This window comes from Ranitomeya variabilis, chromosome 2, assembly GCF_051348905.1.
Source record: "Ranitomeya variabilis isolate aRanVar5 chromosome 2, aRanVar5.hap1, whole genome shotgun sequence".
NCBI lineage: Eukaryota > Metazoa > Chordata > Amphibia > Anura > Dendrobatidae > Ranitomeya > Ranitomeya variabilis.
Genome location: NC_135233.1, coordinates 266,561,311 through 266,588,528, shown reverse-complemented (window position 1 = coordinate 266,588,528; position 27,218 = coordinate 266,561,311). Strand labels below are relative to the sequence as shown.

General features: G+C 44.4%; 1 long non-coding RNA gene across 1 annotated transcript; it reads right to left on the bottom strand.

The window, feature by feature from the left end:
* Positions 1-27,218, bottom strand: LOC143809337 (uncharacterized). Its single transcript, XR_013222222.1, has 5 exons — positions 27,131-27,218; positions 26,405-26,477; positions 6,064-6,215; positions 5,055-5,353; positions 1-91 (listed from the first exon to the last, which is right to left on the bottom strand). It is a non-coding gene; the product is annotated as an uncharacterized LOC143809337 (long non-coding RNA).

Below are 27,218 nucleotides of genomic sequence, written 5' to 3'. Positions count from 1 at the left end.
TTTCCTTACTTCATGCCCAAAGAAAAAGAATGCAAAATATCAAAATGCAACGCAATCCCCAAACCGATACCATTAGAAACTACAATTCATCCTGCAAAAAAAAGCAAGATCTCATATAGTTCGGTAATCACAACACTAAAATGTTTTTTAAAGAAAAAGAAGGTAAATGTATTGTGCCCAAGCACTATAGTACAACACAAAAAAATTATAAATATGTTATTAATACAAGTGTATTGACACACAGAGCAAAGTTAGCATATAATTTCTTCAATGCAATACAAAAATACAAAAAATGATGCCAAAAATGCTGTATTTGGTCACCTGCGCCCCCAAACATAGAGAAAAAATAATCAAAAAGATGCTCTTACAAAGAAAATTGTGTAATCAGAAACTGCAGCTCAAGAAAAGTTCTCGTACAGCACGGTTACTAGAACAAAAAAAATATGTCTCTAAGAATGTACGACAACATTTTTTCCCAGTAAATTTATTGTATAAAAGTAGCAAAAACAAAAAAAATATATACATTTGGCATTATCAGAATTGCATTGCCCCACAGAACAAAATTAACATATTAATTGTAACTTGCAGAGAGAACTGTAAAAAGTGTTAAAAAAAGCAAAAACCCAATGTGTTTAAAAAGACATATAGATAAAAAATGATCCAAATTTAAATGTTAACTAATCCCTCAAAAAAAGCAAGCCCCCTTGCTGCTTAGTCAGAGCAAAAATGAAAAAATGGATCTCAAAATGTGGCGGCTTAACAATGTAAATGATAACTTCTATTTAATCCTTTAAATGCCACTGTAAATCATTGATGACCCCCGTCACTGCCACGTTGTTAGGCTGGGTTTCATAGGAGACTATGATTTTTACATTTTCTAAATATAAAGCAATAGACACACATTAGACCTGGTCTTCACCCGTTTATGCTCCCTTTCTCACTTCACAACCTCCCCTCTCCCTCTATCTGACTACCATCTACTCACTTTCTCATCCCTGTCCTCCTCACCTGTCACCCATGTCCAGCACCATGCGCACCCATGCAGGAACCTCGCACACTTAGACACCCACACACTCTCTGACTCTATCCTACCACTGTCCTCTATATCCTCACTCCACGACACAGACACTGCCACTGCTTTCTACAATGCCACTCTTGCATCAGCTATCGACGTGGCCCCTGTCATGCATAGCAGAGTGCGACGAACCAATAGACAACCCTGGCTCAATAACATCACTAAAAAGCTTCGGCAAGTATCCAGAATTGCAGAACGGCATTGGAAGAAAACGCATTCACAAGATGATTTCACTGCACTCAAACAAGCAAAACTCGCATTCAAATCAGCTCTCACCTCTGCTAAACAGGCCTACTTCACAACCCTTGTATCTTCCGTATCCCACAACCCCAAACAGTTGTTCAACACTTTTAACTCCCTCATCCGCCCACCACTGCCCCCTCCGAGTTCCCCAATCGTTGCCGAGGACTTTGCCATGCACTTTAAAAATAAGATAGACCAAACAAGGCAAGTCTTTGTTGTCCAACCACCACACCCCCTTTGCATGAGAGACCAATGCCCAAACCCCATAACTTCACTCTCCAAAATCTCTGAAGGGGAGCTTGCTCATCTTCTCTCCAAATCACACCTCACCAATTGTGCACTTGACCCCATCCCATCCCACCTCCTCCCCAACATCACCACCACACTAATCCCATTCCTAACCCATCTCTTCAACCTTTCACTAACTTCTGGTACCTTCCCCTCTGCCTTCAAACATGCCACAATCAAACCTATCCTCAAAAAGCCATCCCTTGACCCAAGCGCTATGTCCAGTTATCACCCCATATCTTTGCTCCCATTTGCTTCCAAACTCCTTGGGCAGCACGTCCATGCTGAACTTTCCTCTCACTTTGCATTTAACTCTCTCTTTGACAACCTACAATCTGGCTTCCGTCCCCACCATTCCACTGAGACTGCCCTGACCAAAATTACTAATCACTTACTTACAGCCAAAGCTAACAGACAATTCTCTATACTCCTCTTAGACCTGTCCTCTGCCTTCGACACAGTTGACCACTGCCTCCTACTACAGATCCTCTCTTCCTTTGGGGTCAAAGACCTTGCCCTATCTTGGATCTCCTCATACCTTGCCAACGGCACATTTAGCGTTTCCTACTCCCATACTACCTCTTCATCTCGCCCCCTCTCTGTTGGAGTCCCCCAAGGCTCTGTCCTAGGATCCTTACTCTTCTCAACCTATACACTCGGCCTGGGACAACTCATAAGGTCCTATGGCTTCCAGAACCATCTATATGCCAATGACACTCAGATCTACTTCTTGGGCCCAGATGTCACCTCTCTGCTCTCCAGAATCCCAGAGTGTCTATCAGCCATATCCTCCTTCTTCTCCTCTCGCTTCCTCAAGCTCAATGTGGACAAATCTGAGCTCATTATCTTTCCTCCATCACGCATATGTTCCCTACCTGATCTATCTATCAAATAAATGAAATCACACTTTCCCCTGTCCCCCAAATCTGCTGCCTTTGGAGTAACTCTTGACTCCACCCTGTCCTTCAAACCGCACATCCAAGCTCTCACCACCTCCTGTCGCCTCCAGCTCAAAAATATTTCCAGAATCCATCCTTTCCTCAACCCACACTCTACCAAAATGCTCGTGCATGCCCTAATCATCTCCCGCCTCGACTGCTGCAACATACTCCTCTGTGGCCTACCTTCTAACACTCTCGCACCCCTCCAGTCCATCCTTAACTCTGCTGCCCGACTAATTAATCTCTCTCCTCACTACACTCCAGTTCCCCTCTTTGTAAATCCCTTCACTGGCTCCCAATTTCCCAGCGTATCCAGTTTAATTTACTAACACTGACCTACAAAGCCATCCATAACCTTTCTCCTCTGTATATTTCCACACTAATCTCTCAATATCTTCCCTCACATAATCTCCGGTCCTCCCAAGCCGACCTCCTCTCCTCCACGCTTATTCGCTCCTCACCCAATCGCCTCCAAGACTTCTCCCGAATATCACCCATCCTCTGGAATTCAGTGCCCCAGCACGTCCGGTTATCCACTACTTTTGGATCCTTCAAAAGAAACCTGAAAACCCACCTCTTCAAAGAAGCTTACAGCCTGTGAAGACCACACGGCCACCTCAACACCATTGGAGCTACTGCAACCCTCGACCTACTGTCTCCTTAATCCTGTAGAATGTAAGCCCGCAAGGGCAAGGTCCTCTTCTCTCTGTACCAGTCTGTCATTGTTAGTTTTGTTTACTGTAAGTGATATTTGTATTTTGATGTAACCCCTTCTCATGTACAGCACCATGGAATCAATGGTGCTATATAAATAAATAATAATAATAATAACAATAATTGAAGTGATATAAATGTTACCAGTATTGCATTGCAGTATATTAAATGAGCCCCCAAATAATCGAGGGATCAAATCCCCTACTCAGGCTAAGAAATTAAGTTAAAAAGAAAAATAAATAATAAAAAAAAATAAAATAATCACCCCCTTTTCCCCAGTTATAGATGAAACATTTAAATAAAAATGAAAAAAAATCCACATTCACTATTGCCACATGTCAGTTAGTTTGAGCTATGAAAATACAACATTAATAAAGGCATTAGGTAAACTTCATAAATAAAAAAAATTAAAACTCCAAAATTACATTTTTCCATTTTGGCAGCTCCCCTCAAAATAAAATGAAATGAAATGGACCCTAAATGGAATAATTGGAAATGACAGCTCACCATAAAAAATATTCAGGATTTATTTTTTTTAAAATGGGGTTAAATGACAACCGTTTTATTGCAATTTGCACTGCAGTTTTAAATAGAGGACTCAATCTTTGTTGTTTTCTGTTATAAACTGTAATATTAATTGATACCTTTCCTTTTATTCCTGTATACTTAAAAATGATTTGCAACCAATGCAACAAAGCACAAATTTCAATACAAATTACACCATCAGAGATAGCTACTTAGATTTCACTATTTTTTTATCAGCATTACCTAACCCTCTTCTGTAGAATTACTTGAAGACATGAAAGAGTCAAGCAATATGCTTTGAATCATATATAATTGTCATGCCTCTGGACTGTGCTAACTTACATCAATGATCAAATGGGTCACAGCCAGAGATTAGACAAAAAACAGATACCCCAGATGTTGGACTTCTAAGGTTCAAACACTTCTATAACCTAATTATTAATTCTGGAAAGTGTCTAGTGTCATCAAACCTGGTGGATATCTACAATGGGTTTGTAAGTATGTAGTTATTGTTAACGCATAAGTAATAAATTATATAAAAAAGTATAAAGTGACCAATATACGCACAAATATATTTATAAATGTCCTGCTGAAAAAAAACTAAAATTAAAAAAAGGAAGAATAGAAAATAAAAATTGCGAATGGCCCTGCGTGACATCAGTACAATTAGCAACCCTTTTCTCCTAATTGAATTCAAGCTAACAAACTCTCAGCCTTCCATAACAATGTAAAATTACAAATAAAGCTTTTAACTTTGGGCCAGGCAAAAGTAATGAGTTGTTATTTAGGAAAACGCTTAGCAGGATCAAGCAGTGTAAACACACAGTGGCACCTTTACAAAGAAATCTTTTGAAATCAATTTGCAGCAAAAATGAGTAGTCTTGGGAGTTTGGTACATAGCCACCAACGCTAAGGTTAAGCATAAACTGTGCGGAATTTCTTTTATTAAGACAAAAGTGCTTGAACTAAACAAGAGGCAACAAAAAGATAACACAAGGCCAATAGTGTACAAATAGCCATTATAGCTGAATTTCATGTGGTGAAGAAATCCTGAATCTTTTTCATGGTTTTCATCAGCTGACTTTTCTTGGTTTTGGCCACCGCAAAACATTTTGACACAAAAGAAAAATGTTAAAATCATTCTTTTACTTAGTTGAGCAAAATATAAAATATTTTAAAGTAATTTCAAAAATAATTTTATTGGATGTGTTTTTTACTTTAGCCTGAAGAAATAAAGGAAAGTGAAGGGGCCCATGCGAGCATCTTACCAGGTCAGACGTGTCTGATGCAGGCTTTACGCCGACAACTTCTTTTCCAGCTTATGTCATCATGTGTAGCATCTTCAAATCACAAAAACTAATTTGGTCTGTAGTCAAGAAACTGACAATCAGAAATAGAACTCCAGACAAGCAGTCCCAGGTCCTTTTTCAGACCATTCCTAAGATTTTCAAAATCCAACTTGGCACCCGAAAACACAGCTCATTTGAAGTAGGCAGTTTTTGAAGATGATGCTCCAGACACTCAACTCTTTCCAGCACTGGATGAGGAGTTTCTGAATCCTTCAGTACTATGAAAAAAATTAAACATATGTTTGAAAAGAAACTCTCACAACCCATTCAGAACATCTCCAAGCTAGTGCCCTATTAGGATCAGAGAGTTTCAGATATGGAGGCTAAACAGAATAAAGTAATTGAAGCTCTGAAGTGGTACAGAAAAGCTACTGACAAACATTCAAACTACATGGAGGCTCTTAAGCTTAAAGGACGTCTGCCACCCCCAAAATGCATTTTAAATGTACTGGTAGAGGGACCTTACAACTAGGTAGCAGGAGACTCACTGGTTTTAACATTGCTAAGGCACCTCCTATTTGGGGAAGGTGCCTTAAATACATAATCTCTCCCAGCCATTGGCTGGGGACATTTTCAGAAGCATGTGTGGCTAAGACCTGAGCACCAAAATCAGGCCCTGCAATGAGACAGAGATGATGGGGACAGGAGCAGCGAGGCACTGTAAGTTAACACGCCGGCGTTCCTGCTGAGAGGGGGAAGGAGAAACATGTAGGGACGCCGGCACTGTTCTAACAATTTGTAAGCCAAAACCAGGAGTGGGTGAAAAATGCAGAAGTGATGACGTGTTTCTATTATACTTTTACTCTGTATGTTCTACTCCTGATTTTTGCTCAAGTACTGACTGTGTAAGCATGGTATTTGACAGTTGTCTGGAGGGAGAATAATGGCCTATTTTTATTATTATTTATTATTGTTATTATTAACCCACTTCAGCTTGATCTTGAGCCATGGTGACTTGATGGATGAATGCTCTATAGCAGTGATCGATCGACTTCTCTGCCGTTATCTTGATTGTATCTGGCAATCGGTTTGCTGGTCTTCCTCTTCGCCTTTTTTCTACTATTCTTCCTACCATGATGTCTGTAACAATATATAGGTACTAAGGAATCTGATAGCGTGAGATAAAACCAGTCTGAGAGCAAAGCTGCAGTAAAAGATGTATTTAAACAAAACAGAAATGCTATCAGAACTAACACAGATATTCCTGCAATTGTAACGAGGTGCTCAGCACAATATGGTAATCACAGCACAGTGAATAGCGGGACATGACGGCTAATATGAACCAGTCCAGCAAGGATATGATGAGGGGGAAAACAAGACACTTGACAAGGAAGCCCAGTAGGTTATTAGTAGAAATGCACACAGTACTTAAACGAGGAAGTCCAGCAAAACTTGATCACACATGCGCACAGCACTTGTTTGTGGAAGTTCAATAATATGCAGGTGGTGCATTAGGCATGAAGTCCTGGTGAAAGAGGATGAAGGGAAAAAGAGGGAGAGCGCTATCTAAGCATAGTAGATGAGTAAAACTGTCAGGATCTGAACATTTTTTACCTTTTGTGCATTACTGCCCTTTTTCAAGATGGCATCTTTGGACTCATGTGCACTGTGTCTCCTGCTATAAAACTCCACCCCAGCCTTCAGTCTGTGCTAGAGTATTCTGCCTTGCATCCAGCTCCTGACCTCTGATTACTCCCTGGCTATACACCTGCTCCTGTGAACCTGTGTGGTGATCCTGCTACTCTGCTCTGATTTTCTGCTGCATACACAAGTCTCCGGTAATCCTCCATCATCTGCTGTTCGTGTTTACTTCCATCTGCATTTGCTGGTCATGTAAGCTGTTGCTGCTTTGCAATAACCTGAGACTATTAACCAGGCCTCCCTGGTTGAGCTAAGATATGATTTGAACTGCCTAATAAGCATATCTATCTGTGCCTGGACTAAGACAAGGATTTATTCGTGTCAAGTATCCTCAAGAATAACTGTGCTTCATAGACTTTCTGCTTGATTGCATTTTCCTCTGAAGTTTCCTATAGACTGCTAAGCTGCGTTTATTATTTGCACCAAGTGTTGTGGACTTGAGTTTCTCTCTGCACCTGTTTGAATCACCGTGTGATAATATAGACTTTACCACTTATAAAACTGTGTCCTGTAGTTGTCTTGTTCCATGCAAAGAGTCTCCTGAGTTATCCCCTATAATTATTACAGGATACTCTAGCCTAAAAAAAAAAAAGAAGGAGACTGCTGGAACAATGACTGCAGAAAGCAAATTAGAGCAGGTGTTTTCCATAATTAGATCACTGCAGAAAGATGTGGAAGGTCTGCAAAAGAAGTTTGGAAGCTTTGAACACAATCAACAAGTGTTTGGACAAACTTTGCAGGACTTGAGCAACCGCATGGCAGCCCAGGAAAACAAACTTGCTGGCATAGAGTCCCAGTATGGACGGGCTTTTCAGGACATAAGCACGCAAATAGCTGCACAAGTGACTTTACCCTCTGGGCAACCGCCACCATCTGGCCCACCTAAGTTGCCCCATTCAGATTTAATGGTGATCGCGACAAATTTTGTGGCTTTGTGAATCAATGTATGCTATATTTTGATGTGCATGCTGACCGTTTTCCTACTGATAGATCCAAAGTATTGTGTGTAGTGTTGAGCATTCCGATACCGCAAGTATCGGATATCGGCCGATACTTGCGGTATCGGAATTCCGATACCGAGATCCGGTACTTTTGTGGTATCGGGAATCGGAATCGGAAGTTTCCAGTGTATAGTTCCCAGGGTATGAAGGAGAGGAAACTCTCCTTCAGGCCCTGGGATCCATATGAATGTGTAAAATAAAGAATTAAAATAAAAAATATTGATATACTCACCTGTCCGGAGGCCCCTGGACATCACCGCTGGTAACCGGCAGCCTTCTTTGTTTAAAATGAGCGCGTTCAGCACCTTCCATGATGTCACGGCTTCTGATTGGTCGCGTGCCGCTCATGTGACCGCCACGCGACCAATCACAAGCCGCGACGTCATCCCTCAGGTCCTAAATTCCCTTCTAGGAATTTAGGACCTGAGGGATGACGTCACGGCTTGTGATTGGTCGCGTGAGCGGTCACATGGGCGGCCGCGACCAATCACAAGCCGTGACTTCATCTAAGGCCCTGAACGCGCTCATTCTTAAGAAGGAAGGCTGCCGGAAAGAAGCAGGGCGCGTCCGAGGGTGAGTATATACCTAATAGCAATATACTCACCCTCGGCTTCTTTCCGGCAGCCTTCCTTCCTAAGAATGAGCGCATTCAGGGCCTTAGATGACGTCACGGCTTGTGATTGGTCGCGGCCGCCCATGTGACCACCACGCGACCAATCACAAGCCGTGACGTAATTCTCAGGTCCTAAATTCCTAGAATTAGGAATTTAGGACCTGAGAATTACGTCACGGCTTGTGATTGGTCGTGTGGCGGTCACATGGGTGGCCGCGACCAATCAGAAGCCGTGACGTCATGGAAGGCCCTGAACGCGCTCATTTTAAGCAAAGAAGGCTGCCGGTTACCAGCGGTAAGGTCCAGGCTGCGTCGGAGAGGTGAGTATATCAGTATTTTTTATTTTAATTCTTTATTTTACACATTAATATGGATCCCAGGGCCTGAAGGAGAGTTTCCTCTCCTTCAGACCCTGGGAACCATCAGGGATACCTTCCGATACTTGAGTCCCATTGACTTGTATTGGTATCGGGTATCGGATCAGATCCAATACTTTGCCGGTATCGGCCGATACTTTCCGATACCGATACTTTCAAGTATCGGACGGTATCGCTCAACACTAATTGTGTGTAATAATGCTACTGACCTCACGAGCGCTCGCCTGGGCGAATCCGATGATTGAGTCTCGTGACCCACGGTTAAATGACTTGGATGATTTCTTGGCTGCTATGGCATTAATGTTTGATGACCCTAATCGCCGTGCAACCACTGAATCTGCTTTGTTGTCTTTACGCCAAGCTAAACGTTCTGTTATTGAGTATGCCACTGAATTCAGGAGATTGGCGGTAGAAACCAATTGGGACAGTTATGCGCAATTGCCTATTTTTAAAAGGGTTCTGTCTAGTATTGTAAAAGATGAACTAGCCCGCTCTGAGTCACCACAAGAGCTAGAAACATTTATACAGCATTGTGTGCGCATAGACATTCGCCTTACTGAGCGTAGGCAGGAGAAATTTCCTGCATATAACCGTATTTCTAATTTTTCCCTTCCTTCCAAAGAGCCTGCAGGTAAAACCTCTTGGGAGGTGGAGGAGGTGCCCATACAAATTGATTCCGTTCAGAGGCACGAGATCAATGAGCGCCGGGAGCATCGCCTGCGTGAAAGTCTATGTTTCTACTACTGCGGCCAGTCTGACCACTTCTTGATCAATTGTCCTAAGTGTCCTAGACGGCCTAACAAGGTGCTAGCAGCAGTAGGGGAGTATGACAACTGTGATGATGAATCTGACATCTCTGAATGTAGCCTGCCTTTAAATGCTGTATTCCATTCACTTTCTATGAATTCACCCCCCAAGGAGCTGAAGGAAAAGAACTCTCACTGTTCTCTCCCTATTAAGATCCTGTGTTCAGGACAGTGGATTTCCAGTTCAGCTATGATTGACTCTGGTGCAGGTGGCAATTTCATGGATATCGCATTTGCCAAGGAACATGGTATTAAAATTCAGCAAATAGCCTCTCCAATTACCATGGAAACAGTGGATGGGTCACCTTTAATCTCTGGGCCTGTGGATCAGGAGACCGTACCCCTTGAAATTTTGTTGGAGCCTAAGAATCAGGAGCAACTTTCTTTCTTGCTAATTTCTTCTCATTTTCCTGTGATTTTAGGCATTCCTTGGTTGCCTTCTCAGAACCCAATTATCAACTGGGAGAACAAGGAGATTATCTTCCCAACAAGGAGCAACTCAGCATTAACAGAAGCTGTCCCTGAGTCCACGGCTATGGAACCACGTGTACAGGTATTTTCTTTACCTCCAGCTTATAAAGAGTTCTCTGACATCTGTGACAAGAAGAATGCAGATTAGCTTCCTCCACACAGGCATTATGACTGTCCCATTGAGCTGCTTCCCGGGGCAGCCATTCCTTTTGGTAATGTATACCCTTTGGCGGCACCTGAGCTTCAAGCCTTAAAAGAGTATATTGATGAAAATCTGGCCAAAGGCTTCATACATCCTTCTTCCTCACCAGCAGGGGCACCTATCTTTTTTGTAAATAAGAAGGATGGGACCCTGAGACCCTGTGTTGACTATCGAGAACTCAATAAGGTAACCGTATGAAACCGATACCCTTTGCCTCTTATTCCCGAATTACTGGAAAGAGTCCACCATGCTAAGGTGTTCTCTAAACTGGATCTTCGTGGGGCTTATAATTTGGTGTGTATTCGTCCAGGGGATGAGTGGAAGACAGCATTCAGATGCCGGTATGGACACTTTGAATCTCTTGTGATGCCCTTCGGGCTTTGTAACGCCCCTGCAACATTTCAACACCTTGCTAATGACATTTTCAGAGATTTGTTGGACTAGTTTGTAGTGATCTACTTGGACGATATACTATTCTTTTCTGACTCTCTAAAGGAACATGAAGAACATATTAAAACTGTTTTAAGACATCTCAAAGAGAACCATCTGTATATTAAGCTGGAGAAATGCGAGTTCCATCGTTCTGAGATACAGTTCTTAGGTTATATCATCTCTCCCCAGGGGCTGAACATGGAATCTGGTAAGATTCAGGCTATCCTTGACTGGCCGGTACCCAAGAACGTTAAGGAGGTCCAACGTTTTATTGGTTTTGCAAATTTCTACAGACGCTTCATTCGAAATTTTTCTGATATTGTCCGTCCCATTACTTCCTTGACAAAGAAGGAAAAGCCCTTTAAGTGGTCATCACAGGCTCAAGAAGCTTTTGATCGGCTTAAAGTCTGTTTCACATCAGCACCGCTGTTGATACACCCATATCCAACACTTCCTTTCATTGTGGAGGTGGACGCTTCTGATAATGCTTTGGGGGCTATTCTCTCCCAAAGAACTGGAGAGAAGGGTCTGCTACATCCTTGTGCTTTCCTTTCCCGTAGACTAACCTCAGCAGAGAAGAATTATGACATGGGAGACAAGGAATTGCTGGCTATTATTACGGCTTTCAAGGAATGGAGGCATCATCTGCAAGGAGCTGCACAACAGATCATAGTGCTAACTGACCATCGCAATCTAGAGTTCCTTAGATCCGCTAGATGTCTTTCTCCTCATAAGGCTTGTTGGAACTTATTTTTAAATCAATTTAACTTTGTTATCTTGTACCGTCCAGGTTCTCATAATGGGAAGGCTGATGCTTTATCCCGAATCCATGCTGCGGATTCCGTGCCTGGAGCCCCGTCCAAGACCATTCTATCTGATGCCAATTTCATCTGAGTTATCCACGATCAGGACTTGTGGAAGGAGTGCAGGGAGGCCTATGAAGGTGATGTATTTCTGGCCAACCCACCTGTGGATATTAATCTTGTCTTTAAGGGTGGCATGTGGTTCAGAGATCGACGTATCTACGTCCCGGAGGTCGTCCGTCTGCAGATCCTCAAGTTGATACATGACTCCAAGTTGGCTAGTCACAGGGGGGTACAGAAGACACAAGAGTTCCTGAGCCGATTCTTCTGGTGGCCAACTTGCCTGAAAGATACCAAGGACTATGTTCTCTCTTGGGAGGTATGTGCCCGTTACAAGACTCCTCATGTGGCACCTACGGGTCTTCTACAACCATTACCTGTTCCGTCTCGCCCTTGGGGGTCTATATCAATGGACTTTATTGTGGAGCTGCCTACATCGGGGGGCATGAATACAATCATGGTGGTAGTTGATCGCCTGACTAAAGCTGCTCATTTTGTTCCGTGCACGGCCTCCCCTCAGCTAAAGATACAGTGAACTTGGTTATACAGAATGTCTTTCGGTTGCATGGGGTTCCGGATGAGATCATCTCTGACCGTCGAGTACAGTTCACTTCAAGATTCTGGAAGGGGTTTTGCTCTGCACTCAATATTAATGTCTGTCTCTCTTCTGCTTACCATCCCCAGACAAATGGTCAGACTGAGCGTACCAACCAGATGCTGGAACAATATCTAAGATGCTAGGTCAGCCATCTCCAGGATGATTGGTTGGAGTTGTTGCCGTTAGCTGAATTTTCATATAATAATTCTCAGAGCGCCTCCAGTAAATGTTCACCTTTCTTTGCCAATCTGGGTTATCATCCGTGTATTTTACCTAGTTCTCCAATTAATTCTCCGGTTCCGGCAGTGGAGGAAAGGCTGACTGTGATGAGACAGAATCTGGAGGTTCTGAAGGAATCCCTGACCACAGCTCAAGAACGTTATAAGAGATCGGCTGATAGATTCCGTAAACCTGCACCCATGTTCAAGGTAGAAGATTCCGTGTGGTTAGCAACTAAGAATCTGAAGTTAAACGTTCCTTCACAAAAATTTGGACAGAAATTCATTGGCCCTTTTAAGATCAACGGTATTGTGAGCTCTGTGGCCTGTCGGCTGAAGCTGCCTAGGACAATGAAGGTACACCCAGTTTTTCATGTATCTTTACTAAAGCCTGTATCTCCTAATACCTTCCAGGGACGTGTTGTGCCACCTCCGCAGCCTGTGGTGATTGATGGGCAAGAACAATTCGTGGTGGAGGAAATTATTGGTTACAGGATTCACAGGAATCGGCTCCAATATCTGATAAGATGGCAGGGATATCCCCCTGAGGAAGACTCTTGGGAACCTGTGGAAAACATCAATGCCCAACAGAAGATTTCTCGTTTTCATCAGAGATTCCCTGAGAAACCAGGTCCAGGATCGTCCTGAGGCCGCTTCTAAGGAGGGAGTAATGTCAGGACTCTGAACATTTTTTACCTTTTGTGCATTACTGCCCTTTTTTAAGATGGCGTCTTTGGTCTCATGTGCACTGTGTCTCCTGCTATAAAACTCCACCCCAGCCTTCAGTCTGTGCTAGAGTATTCTGCCTTGCATCCAGCTCCTGACCTCTGATTACTCCCTGGCTATACACCTGCTCCTGTGATCCTGTGTGGTGATCCTGCTACTCTGCTCTGAGTTTCTGCTGCATACACAAGTCTCCAGTAATCCTCCTTCATCTGCTGTTCGTGTTTACTTCCATCTGCATTTGCTGGTCATGTAAGCTGTTGCTGCTTTGCAATACCTGAGACTATTAACCAGGCCTCCCTGGTTGAGCTAAGATATGATTTGAACTGCCTAATAAGCATATCTATCTGTGCCTGGACTAAGACAAGGATTTATTTGTGTCAAGTATCCTCAAGAATAACTGTGCTTCATACACTTTCTGCTTGATTGGATTTTCCTCTGAAGTTTCCTATAGACTGCTAAGCTGCATTTATTATTTGCACCAAGTGTTGTGGACTTGAGTTTCTCTCTGCACCTGTTTGAATCACCGTGTGATAATATAGACTTTACCACTTATAAAACTGTGTCCTGTAGTTGTCTTGCTCCACGTAAAGAGTCTCCTGAGTTATCCCCTATAATTATTACAAAAACTCTCTTGGTGAGAAAAGCAACACTAGAATCTTGCTCACCTGGTGTGGTTGTGCAAAGAGGCACAACACTGGGAAAAGTTTAGCAAACAAGGGAAGTCCTTCCACAGGTGTGCTGCCCATCACACCAGTTCCAGAGGTGAGATGCAACTGAAAGGGGCGAGGCAGACCATTGAGTAGTGAGCAGCTGAAGCAGGGAGTTCCCCAGACCACAGGCAGAAGCTCAGGAGCCAGCAGCACAAAATACTCAGGCACAGAACACCACATGACTCGGACTTAAATAATCAGGACAGACAGGAAGTTCCATGACAGGGTGAGATCCAAGACTCCATCTTGGATCAGGGCGAACAGGAACAAGGGAAGTCTGGAATCCTTACATTACTCCCACCTCAGAAGTGGCCTCAGGACGATCCAGGGCCAGGCTTGTCAGGATATTTCTGATGGAACAGAGCAATTTTTTGGGGAGCACAGATATTGCCCACTGGCTCCCAAGAGTTCTCCTCAGACTGATATCCTTGCCATTTGATGAGATACTGCAGTTGATTCCTGTGGATCCTAGAGTCCAGAATCTTCTCCACAGTAAACTGTTTTTGTCCGACCACTAACAGAGGCTGAGGAGGAGGTGTAATGAGGAGGAGGTGTAATATGACCCTGAAAAGTATTTGGAGACACTGGTTTTAACAGGGAGACATGAAACACAGGATGTACCTTCAAGGTCCTTGGCAACTTCAGACGACAGGCGACGGAGCTTATGATCCCAGAGATCTTAAAAGGACCGATGAATTTTTGTCCCAGCTTCTGTGAAGGCACATTCAATTTTAAATTCTTAGTGGATAACCACACAGAGTCTCCTACCTTAAACATAGGTGCAGGTCTCCGGAACCTATTGGCAGATTTCTTGTATCTTTCCTGTGCGGTAGATAGTGATTCTTTCAGAGTTTCCAGATCTTGTCTCATCCTTGCCAACCTCTCATCTACTGTAGGCACTGGAGCCTCAACCGGGGATCTGGGGAGAATACTAGGATGAAATCCCAGATTGGCAAAGAAGGGTGTTACCTTAGTGGATGCATTCTGCGAGTTGTTATAAGAGAATTCTGCTAGAGGAAGCAACTCCAGCCAGTCATCCTGTGAGTGGTTGATATGACACCGAAGATACTGCTCCAGTGTCTGATTAGTCCGCTCCGTTTGCCCATTGGTCTGAGGATGATATGCTGAGGACAGACATTGATACCAAGTGCAGAACACAATCCCTTCCAGAATCTGGAGGTAAACTGCACTCCCCAATCAGAAATAATCTCATCCGGAACTCCATGCAGATGGAAAACATTCTGAATGACCAGCTCAATCGTCTCCTTAGCCGAGGGAAGACCAGTGCAAGGGATGAAGTGAGCAGCTTTAGTAAGATGATCCACCACCACTAGAATGGTGTTCTTTCCATCAGAGGTGGGTAATTCCACTATAAAATCCATCAAAATAGACCCCCAAGGGCGAGAGGGGACTGTAAGTGGTTGCAGCAAACCCGTACGTGTTACACGAGGGGTCTTAAAACGTGCACATACCTCACAAGATAGAACATAGCTCTTCACGTCCTTCAGAAAGGTAGGCCACCAGAAGAAATGACTTAGGAACTCTTGTGTCTTCTGTACCCCCCGATGACCAGCCAACTTAGAATCATGGACAAACTTGAGAACCTGCAGCCTTACAACCTCCGTAACATATAAACGTTGATCTCGAACCCACATACTGTTCCTAAGAACTAGATTCACATCATCAGTAGGGTTGGCAAGGAATGGATCAGCATCATAGGCCTCCTTAATAGTCTTCCATAAGTCCTTATTTTGGATGACACCGACAAAATTGGCATCAGACAAAATGGTCTTGGACGGGGTCCCAGGTACAGAATCTGTTGCATGGATTCGGGACAAAGCATCCGCTTTCCCATTATGTGAACCTGGGCAGTATGAAATGACAAAATTAAATTGGTTCAAAAACAAACTCCAACGAGCCTGACAAGGAGAAAGACATCTAGCAGACCTCAAAAATTCTAGGTTACGATGATCCGTGAGCACAATAACTTGTTGTGCTGCCCCCTGCAGATGGTGTCTCCATTCTTTAAATGCAGCAATGATGGCTAGGAGCTCCTTATCTCCCACATCATAGTTCTTCTCTGCAGCAGAAAGTTTACGGGAGAAAAAGCACATGGATGTAACAGACCTTTCTCCCCTGTTCTTTGCGAGAGTATGGCCCCCAATGCACAATCCGAAGCATCCACCTCCACTATGAAAGTATTTGCTGGGTTAGGATAAATCAACAGTGGTGCAGATGTAAAATGAGACTTAAGACAGTCAAAGGCCTCCTGAGCCAGTATAGACCACAAGAAAGTCTTTTTTTTCTTGGTTAGTTGTGTAATAGGTCGCACGATCTCAGAGAAATTACGGATAAATTGTCTATAAAAATTAGCATAAGATACATAAGAATATCTCCTCACCCCCGGCAGACCAATCGTTTCTGGTAGAGGGAACTTTCTTGACCATGTCAATAAGTGGATTGATTATCACCTCCAGCCTCTTGTATCGAGCCTCCCTTCCTTTCTTCGGGATACGGATGATCTCTTGCGCAGGGTCGATGGGTTGTGTCTTGAGAGTGACACTCTTCTAGTTTCAGCGGATGTTTAATCCCTTTATACGAACATCAGACACAAGGACGGCATTTTTGCCCTACGGTATTTTCTTGGGACCTCATCCTTGTAACCAGAGTTGAGAGAGCTCCTGCTGGAACTATTGGAGTTCACTCTCACTCACAACTTTTTTGTGTTTAAGGGGTCCTTCTACCTTCAGCTCCAGGGGACCGCTATGGGTGCGGCCTTCGTGCCCGCCTATGCCGGTCTCTTCCTGGGGCTGTGGGAGAGGGACCTCTTCCTGTCTAATGAACAGGGGTTAATGGACCGTGTCCCCTTTTGGACACGGTACATTGACGATATCTTCTTCATTTGGCAGGGCACTCCCATCGACCTTGAGCAATTGATTCATACCTTGAACAAAAATGACCTTAATGTACATTTGACTTTTTCTTTTGATAGTAAGTCGTTGGATTTTTTGGATGTTACCATCAGGCGAGACGTATTTGGTTTTTTACAAACGTATATCTTTAGAAAGGAGACGGCTACGAATACACTGCTTCTGGCCTCTTCTGGTCATCCTAGGCACATGATTTGCTCTGTGCCAGTGGGACAGTTTCTTCGCCTTCGCAGAATATGCTCGTCTGATGCTGACTTTGAGCATAGGGCTGAGGAGCTTAGGCAGCGTTTTTCTGCATGTGGTTACAGCCGGAGGATGATTAAGGCAGCATATCATCGAGCAAAACATGTCTCCCGGCATAATTTACTGTATAATAATATGTCCAGACAGAAATCGAAGGTGGATGATACTATAAGATTTGTTACCACTAGTGTTGAGCGATACCGTCCGATACTTGAAAGTATCGGTATCGGATAGTATCGGCCGATACCCGAAAAATATCGGATATCACCGATACCGATACCCGATACCAATGCATTTCAATGGGACGCAAAGTATCGGAATGGTTCCCAGGGTCTGAAGGAGAGGAAACTCTCCTTCAGGCCCTGGGATCCATATTCATGTGTAAAATAAAGAATTAAAATAAAAAATATGGATATACTCACCTCTCCGGTGGCCCCTGGATCTTACCGCTGTAACCGGGAGCCTCCGTTCCTAAGAATGAGCGCGTGAAGGGCCTTCGATGACGTCGTGGCTTCTGATTGGTCGCGTGACCGCTCATGTGACCGCTCACGCGACCAATCAGAAGCCGCGATGTCAGCCGCGACGTCATCGAAGGTCCTTCACAGGCTCATTCTTAGGAACGGAGGCTCCCGGTTACATCGGTAAGATCCAGGGGCTGCCGGAGAGGTGAGAATATCCATATTTTTTATTTTAATTCTTTATGTTACACATGAATATGGTTCCGATACCGATTCCCGATACCACAAAAGTATCGGAACTCGGTATCGGAATTCCGATACCGCAAGTATCGGCCGATACCCGATACTTGCGGTATCGGAATGCTCAACACTAGTTACCACATTTAGCTCTCGCTCGGATAGGGTTCGGTCTATTTTGCAAAAGGCATGGCCGATCCTAAGGGTAGACCCAGTTCTCAAAGGCTTGATCCCGTCTACACCTTCTATGTCCTTTAGAAGGGCTAAAAATTTGAGAGACCATCTTGTCTCTGGTCATTTGTTGTGGATTCTGTTTGCGGGCTCCCTCTGGTGGTTACTGCTGGTACTGGGTGACTTTGGTGGGTTGCGGCCTTTGGTTTCTATCTGTCCATCAGAGGCTGGGTGTTTCCTATTTTACCTGGCCTCTCTGTCATTTCCCTTGCCGGCTATCAATGTGTTCAGATGTGCTCTGTTTGGTTCCTGCCTACCTGCTCCCAGATCTTTCAGGATAAGCTAAGTGCTGATTTTCAGTTGTTTGGTTTTTTGTCCAGCTTGCTTAGAATGTCTCTTTGTTAGCTGGTTGCTCTAGTGGACTGAGGTTCTCCCCATGTGCCATGAGTTGGCACATGGGTTCTTGTAATCTCAGGATGGTTTTTTTGATTAGGGTTTTTTGCTGACCGCTCAGTCCCCTTTTGTGTCATTCTGCTTTCTAGTTTTCAGCGGGCCTCTATTTGCTAAAGCTATATACATCATCTCTATGTATGTGCCTTCCTCTCATTTCACCGTCAATACATGTGGGGGGCAACTATATCTTTGGGGTTAATTCCTCTGGAGGCAAGTGAGGTCTTTGTTTTCTCTGCAGTACTAGTTAGCTCTTAGGCTGGTGCGTGGCGTCTAGAACCAACGTAGGCACGCTCCCTGGCTATCTCTAGTTGCGTTTGTCAGGCGTAGGGCAGCGGTCAGCCCAGGTTCCATCACCCTAGAGCTCGTCCGATATTTTGCTTATCCTGTGCTATCCCTAGCCATTGGGGATTCATGACAGTATAGCCGGCCCACAAAGTGTTAATTGTTTGGGCTGAAGCAGGAGAAATAGAAGTGTTCAAGGAAAATTTATTTTTATTTTTTTTTCCTTCAGAGTTTTGCTGCCTAGCCCTTAATTGCTGTCTAGCTGCTTCTTACCTCCTCTTAACCCTTGAATGGCTCTGATCTTAGCTGTTTATCATGGATGTCCAGAGTTTGGCTTCCAGCCTGAGTAATCTCGCGGCAAAGGTTCAAAACATACAGGATTTCGTTGTTCACACTCCCATGTCTGAACCTAGAATTCCTATTCCAGAGTTTTTTTCTGGAGATAGATCTACCTTCCTGAATTTCAGGAACAATTGTAAATTGTTTCTCTCTTTGAAATCTCGCTCCTCTGGAGACCCTGCTCAACAGGTCAAGATTGTTATATCGTTCCTACGGGGCGACCCTCAGAATTGGGCATTTGCATTGGCACCGGGGGATCCTGCATTGCTCAGTGTGGATGCGTTTTTTCTAGCATTGGGATTGCTCTATGAGGAACCTAACCTAGAGATTCAGGCTGAAAAGGCTTTATTGGCCCTCTCTCAGGGGCATGATGAAGCGGAAATATATTGTCAGAAATTTCGGAAATGGTCGGTGCTTACTCAGTGGAATGAGTGCGCCCTGGCTGCAAACTTCAGAAATGGTCTTTCTGAGGCCATTAAGGATATTATGGTGGGGTTCCCTGCGCCTACAGGTCTGAATGAGTCTATGGCTATGGCCATTCAGATTGATCGGCGTTTACGGGAGCGCAAACCCGTGCACCAGTTGGCGGTGTCTTCTGAACAGGCACCTGAGACTATGCAATGTGATAGAATTCAGTCCAGAAGTGAACGGCAAAATTATAGGCGGAAAAATGGTTTGTGTTTTTATTGTGGTGATTCAGCTCATGTTATATCAGCATGCTCTAAACGCACAAAAAGGGTTGATAAATCTTTTGCCATTGATACTCTGCAGTCTAAGTTCATTTTGTCTGTGACTCTGATTTTTTCACTGTCTTCCATTTCCGTCGATGCCTATGTGGATTCAGGCGCTGCCCTGAGTCTTATGGATTGGTCATTTGCTAAACGCTGCGGTTTTAGTCTAGAGACTCTGGAAGTTCCTATTCCTCTGAAAGGAATTGATTCTACACCATTGGCTATGAATAAACCGCAGTATTGGACACAAGTGACCATGCGCATGACTCCCGTTCATCAGGAGGTGATTCGCTTCCTTGTACTGTATAATTTACATGATGTACTAGTGCTTGGTCTGCCATGGTTACAAACTCATAATCCTGTCCTGGACTGGAAAACAATGTCTGTGCTAAGCTGGGGATGTCACGGGGTTCATGATGATGCACCTCCGATTTCTATAGCTTCATCTATTCCTTCGGAGATCCCTGCGTTTTTGTCGGATTATAGGGATGTTTTTGAGGAGCCTAAGCTCAATTCGCTCCCTCCCCATAGAGAGTGTGACTGTGCTATAGAATTGATTCCTGGCAGTAAGTTCCCTAAGGGTCGTTTATTTAATCTGTCACTGCCAGAGCATACTGCTATGCGGAATTATATTAAGGAGTCCTTGGAAAAGGGACATATTCGTCCATCTTCGTCCCCTCTGGGAGCAGGTTTTTTTTTCGTGGCAAAAAAAGATGGTTCCCTGAGGCCTTGTATAGATTATCGCCTTCTGAATAAGATTACAGTCAAATACCAGTATCCATTGCCATTATTTACTGATTTGTTTGCTCGCATTAAGGGGGCTAGGTGGTTCACTAAAATAGATCTTCGTGGTGCGTATAATCTGGTGCGGATAAAACAGGGTGATGAGTGGAAAACCGCATTTAATACGCCTGAGGGCCATTTTGAGTATTTGGTAATGCCTTTTGGACTCTCCAATGCTCCGTCAGTCTTTCAGTCCTTTATGCACAATATTTTCCGTGAATATCTGGATAAGTTTATGATTGTGTATTTGGATGATATTTTGGTGTTTTCTGATGACTGGGAGTCTCATGTTCTACAGGTCAGGAAGGTGTTTCAGGTTTTGCGGGCCAATTCTCTGTTTGTGAAGGGCTCATAGTGTCTCTTCGGAGTCCAGAAGATTTCTTTTTTGGGGTACATTTTTTCTCCTTCTACTATTGAGATGGATCCCGTTAAGGTTCAGGCTATTTGTGTCTGGACACAACCTACATCTGTTAAGAGCCTTCAGAAGTTTTTGGGGTTTGCTAATTTTTATCGTCGGTTCATTGCTAATTTTTCCAGTATTGTTAAACCTTTGACTGATTTGACTAAAAAGGGTGCTGATGTTGCTGATTGGTCTCCTGCAGCCGTGGAGGCTTTTCGGGAACTTAAGCGCCGGTTTTCTTCTGCTCCTGTGTTGTGTCAACCAGATGTTTCACTTCCTTTCCAGGTGGAGGTTGATGCTTCCGAGATTGGAGCGGGGGCGGTTTTGTCACAGAGAAGTTCTAATGGCTCGGTGATGAAGCCATGTGCTTTCTTCTCTAGAAAATTCTCGCCCGCCGAGCGCAATTATGATGTGGGTAATCGGGAGCTTTTGGCCATGAAGTGGGCATTTGAGGAGTGGCGTCATTGGCTTGAGGGTGCTAAACATCGCGTGGTGGTCTTGACTGATCACAAGAATCTCATTTACCTTGAGTCTGCCAGGCGTTTGAATCCTAGACAGGCTCGTTGGTCGTTATTTTTTTCTCGTTTCAATTTCGTGGTTTCATACCTGCCAGGTTCAAAGAATGTGAAGGCAGATGCTCTTTCCAGGAGTTTTGTGCCTGACTCTCCTGGAGACACTGGGCCTGCTGGTATCCTTAGGGATGGGGTAATATTGTCCGCCGTATCCCCAGACTTGCGACGCGCATTGCAGGAGTTTCAGGTGGATAAACCGGATCGATGTCCACCAGAAAGACTGTTTGTTCCGGATGATTGGACCAGTAGAGTCATCTCCGAGGTCCATTCTTCTGTGTTGGCTGGTCATCCTGGAATATTTGGTACAAGAGACTTAGTGGCCAGGTCTTTTTGGTGGCCTTCCTTGTCTAGGGATGTGCGTACCTTTGTGCAGTCTTGTGAAGTGTGTGCTTGAGCTAAGCCTTGCTGTTCACGGGCTAGTGGGTTGTTGTTATCCTTGCCCATCCCGAAGAGGCCTTGGACGCACATTTCCATGGATTTTATTTTTGATCTCCCGGTTTCACAGAAAATGTCTGTTATCTGGGTTGTGTGTGACCGCTTTTCTAAGATGGTTCATTTGGTGCCCTTGCCTAAGTTGCCCTCCTCCTCTGAGTTGGTTCCTTTGTTTTTTCAGAACGTGGTTCGTTTGCATGGGATTCCGGAGAATATCGTTTCTGACAGGGGATCCCAGTTTGTGTCTAGATTTTGGTGGACGTTTTGTGCCAAGATGGGCATTGATTTGTCTTTCTCGTCTGCATTCCATCCTCAGACGAATGGCCAGACGGAGCGAACTAATCAGACCTTGGAAACTTATTTGAGGTGTTTTGTTTCTGCTGATCAGGATGACTGGGTTGCTTTTTTGCCACTGGCCGAATTTGCTCTTAATAATCGGGCTAGTTCGGCCACGTTGGTCTCTCCTTTTTTTTGTAATTCGGGGTTTCATCCTCGTTTTTCCTCTGGTCAGGTGGAGTCTTCGGATTGTCCGGGAGTGGACGTGGTGGTGGACAGGCTACATCACATTTGGAATCAGGTGGTGGACAATTTGAAGTTATCTCAGGAGAAGACTCAGCAGTTTGCTAATCGCCGTCGCCGCGTGGGTCCCCGACTTCTTGTTGGGGACTTGGTGTGGTTGTCTTCTCGTTTTGTCCCTATGAAGGTCTCTTCTCCTAAGTTCAAGCCTCGGTTCATCGGTCCTTATAGGATCTCGGAGATTCTTAACCCAGTATCTTTCCGTTTGGATCTCCCAGCATCGTTCGCTATTCATAATGTGTTCCATCGGTCGTTGTTGCGGAGGTATGAGGTGCCTGTTGTTCCTTCGGTCGAGCCTCCTGCTCCGGTGCTGGTGGAGGGAGAATTGGAGTATGTTGTTGAAAAGATCTTGGATTCTCGTGTTTCCAGACGCAAACTCCAGTATTTGGTTAAGTGGAAGGGTTATGGTCAGGAGGACAATTCCTGGGTGGTCGCCTCCGATGTTCATGCGACTGATTTGGTCCGCGCCTTCCATAGAGCTCACCCTGATCGCCCTGGGGGTTCTCGTGAGGGTTCGGTGACCCCTCCTCAAGGGGGGGGTACTGTTGTGGATTCTGTTTGCGGGCTCCCTCTGGTGGTTACTGCTGGTACTGGGTGACTTTGGTGGGTTGCGGCCTTTGGTTTCTATCTGTCCATCAGAGGCTGGGTGTTTCCTATTTTACCTGGCCTCTCTGTCATTTCCCTTGCCGGCTATCAATGTGTTCAGATGTGCTCTGTTTGGTTCCTGCCTACCTGCTCCCAGATCTTTCAGGATAAGCTAAGTGCTGATTTTCAGTTGTTTGGTTTTTTGTCCAGCTTGCTTAGAATGTCTCTTTGTTAGCTGGTTGCTCTAGTGGACTGAGGTTCTCCCCATGTGCCATGAGTTGGCACATGGGTTCTTGTAATCTCAGGATGGTTTTTTTGATTAGGGTTTTTTGCTGACCGCTCAGTCCCCTTTTGTGTCATTCTGCTTTCTAGTTTTCAGCGGGCCTCTATTTGCTAAAGCTATATACATCATCTCTATGTATGTGCCTTCCTCTCATTTCACCGTCAATACATGTGGGGGGCAACTATATCTTTGGGGTTAATTCCTCTGGAGGCAAGTGAGGTCTTTGTTTTCTCTGCAGTACTAGTTAGCTCTTAGGCTGGTGCGTGGCATCTAGAACCAACGTAGGCACGCTCCCTGGCTATCTCTAGTTGCGTTTGTCAGGCGTAGGGCAGCGGTCAGCCCAGGTTCCATCACCCTAGAGCTCGTCCGATATTTTGCTTATCCTGTGCTATCCCTAGCCATTGGGGATTCATGACAGTCATTATCCTGAACAGACAATACCCATTTTTTTGGATAATTTCACCATCAGGGGTGGCTGTGTTCTGTGTGGCAGGTGTGTCGCCTTCCCCAATGTGGTACGATGCAATAGCTTTGTCAATGCTGATGGTACGAAATCTTTTAGTATCCGTCAACGTATTACGTGTACTACAAGATACGTGATATATTATGCGACGTGCCCATGTAACCTTATTTATGTTGGACTAACCACACGTCAACTAAAGGTTAGGATCCGTGAGCATGTATTGGGTATTGAGGCGGCAGCCGGCCACACGGACACCTCCACCCTCAAAACAATACCACGTCACTTTAGAGATTTTCACAATTGTGACGATTAGGGTTGAGCGAAACGGGTCGGCCATTTTCAGAAGTCGCTGACTTTTGGCAAAGTCGGGTTTCATGAAACCCGACCCCTGTGTGGGGTCGGCCATGAGGTCGGCGATCTTCTGAATCTGGTATCGGAATTCCGATACCGAGTTCCGATATGTTTGCGATATCGGGAATCGGTATCGGAATCCATATTTAAGTGTAAAATAAAGAATCAAAATAAAAAATATTGATATACTCACCCTCGGACGCGCCCTGGTACTAACCGGCAGCCTTCCTTCCTAAGAATGAGCGCGTGAATGACCTGCGGTGACGTCGCGGCTTGTGATTGGTCGCGTGAGCGGTCACATGGGCGGTCACGCGACCAATCACAGGCCGCGACGTCATCTAAGGTCCTTCACGTGCTCATTCTTAGAAAGGAAGGCTGCCGGAAAGAAGCAGGGCGTGTCCGAGGGTGAGTATATACCTAATAGGACTATACTCACCCTCAGACACGCCCTGCTTCTTTCCTGCAGCCTTCCTTCCTAAGAATGAGCGCGTGAAGGACCTTAGATGACGTCGCGGCTTGTGATTGGTCGCCTGACCTCCCATGTGACCGCTCAGGCGACCAATCACAAGCCGCGACGTCACCGCAGGTCATTCCGCGCTCATTCTTAGGAAGGAAGGCTGCCGGTTAGTACCAGGGCGCGTCCGAGGGTGAGTATATCAATATTTTTTATTTTGATTCTTTATTTTACACATTAATATGGATCCCAGGGCCTGAAGGAGAGTTTCCTCTCCTTCAGACCCTGGGAACCATAGTATCCCATTGCTCTGCATTGGGTTTCGTGTTTCGGCCGACCCCGACCCCGACTTTTTTATAGGATCGACCGATTTCACTCGACCCGACTTTTGAGAAAGTCGGGTTTCGTGAAACCCGACCCGATCCTATAAAAATAAAAGTCGCTCAACCCTAGTGACGATACTCTCCTAAAGGTGCGTGGAATTGAGTCCTTGAGGATTAATATTCGTGATGGTGGATTGTCCAAACATCTGTCCAGACTGGAGACTAGATGGATTTGGGCTCTGAACACCGTTCATCCTAATGGTTTAAATGAGTGTCTCTCATTTGCTCCCTTTTTGGGGTCCTCATGCTGATGTGCTATAGTGGTGTCACATGCTAAATTTGGTGGTTGTATATTTTTTATTAATTCTGTGTTTATTTTTTAGTGTTAGTTTCTTTCTCCTGGTGATGTCTCTTCGGTGACTGTGAAGTGCTCCTATGCTATCAAGATGAAGATTTGCGCTGATTTTCTATTCCATCAACTCGCATTGATGTAATGTGTTAGTTATAGTATTTGTTGATATATGGCCGGATGTTTGATGAGGCTATTGTATGTATACATATATTTGTGTGTCTTTGTACTCACTATTGTGTAGTCTATGAGTAACTATTTGTGGGTATATGTATGCATATTTGTCTGGGGTATTTGTGCTAATTTTTGCATTGATATATGCCTGCGGTCACGCTATATTATGCAGCATATTACATATCTGGCGGTGTTATACATTGTGCAGCGGTCAGATTTCTGGCAATCTTCCCATACCTAATATGGCTGCTACAATGTGTGACGTCTGCCCGCTCCTCCTCCTGCTTGCTGCTGCTCGCCGTCTGTAGTGTGTTCACATGGGGCCCCATGTGTACCTGCGTCAGCGGTGATGTCAGCGCCGGGTGGGGGTGGGATCTCACATTCAGTGTCTCCTATATGCGGCTACTTCCGGCTTTCTGTATATATAAAATCTGCGCTGGTGTCCTTCACGGCACGCCCCCTGAGGAAGGAAGTTTTTACTTCCGAAATGCGCATCGGGGAGGGCGGGAGACTGCATGTGCCGGGTCACATACCACTAGGTACGTTATGTATGGATATTGCTCTATACTTATTATGAGTTTTCTAACATGTGCTGAGCATTCATTTCGGTGACCATTTGGTACTCTCTGTGGTCTCCCACTGTTTATGTTTCATGTTTGGTATGTTTCACCGCTTGTTCCATTTTTCGCCCTTGTCCTTTTTTAATATTTATATCAATAAAGATGCTTTTTATATTTGTTAATCAGTGTGAACTTTTTTTTCACTAGTTTTTCTGTGGTTTCTCTCTTAGTGTTTCTAGTGGGTCCTGACAGTCCTATAATTTGGTTATGGATACCCCCTATATATATAGATAGATACTTGTGATCATTATGAGGTATCTTTATAACTGTGTGTGGTTCTCCTTTTGTCATTCTTAGGTGCAGGCCAATTAAGAATAGCCTGAATCTTACTTGCCTCCATGTTAAGCCCCTGTGGCGAGATGACATAGCCTAAAAATTTAATCTCAGTGCGGTGAAACTCACACTTCTCCGACTTGATGTAGAGATGATTCTCTTTCAGACGTCTTAAAACAGTCTTAACATGTTCTTGATGCTCCTGCAAAGAATTGGAGAAAATCAAAATATCGTCCAGAATAGATTATGACAAATTGATCTAGCAAATCTCTAAAGATGTCATTAGCCAAGTGTTGAAAGGTGGCCGGAGAGTTGCAGAGACCAAAAGGCATCACAAGGTACTCAAAGTGCCCATAACGATATCTAAATGCCGTCTTTCATTCATCCCCAGAACGGATCCGAACTAAGTTATACGCTCCTCGGAGATCCAACTTAGAAAAATTTTGGCGTGTCGTACTCTTTCCAGCAACTCGGGAATTAATGGTAAAGGGTATTGGTTACGAATGGTTACCTTGTTGAGCTCCCGATAGTCAATGCACAGTCTCAGGGTTCCATCCTTTTTCTTTACGAAAAAGATGGGTGCTCCTGCCGGTGATGAAGAGGGGCAGATGAAACCCTTAGCTAGATTTTCATCAATGTATTCTTTCAAAGCCTGCAGCTCCGGAGCTGCTAGTGGGTAAACATTTTTAAACGGAATAGCCGCCCCTGGAAGAAGCTCAATAGGACAGTCATAGGATCTATGAGGAGGAAGCTGATCTGCCAACCTTTTATCACAGATATCAGAAAATTCTTCGTAAATGGGTGATAAAATAGGTACTCCAGTGATGCATTCTGCATCCCGAGAATTTACCTGACCTGTTACTGGTGTATTCTTTGGTGGGAAGGTGATCTCCTTTGTTTCCCAGTTGATGATTGGGTTCTTCGCCTGAAGCCAGGGAATTCC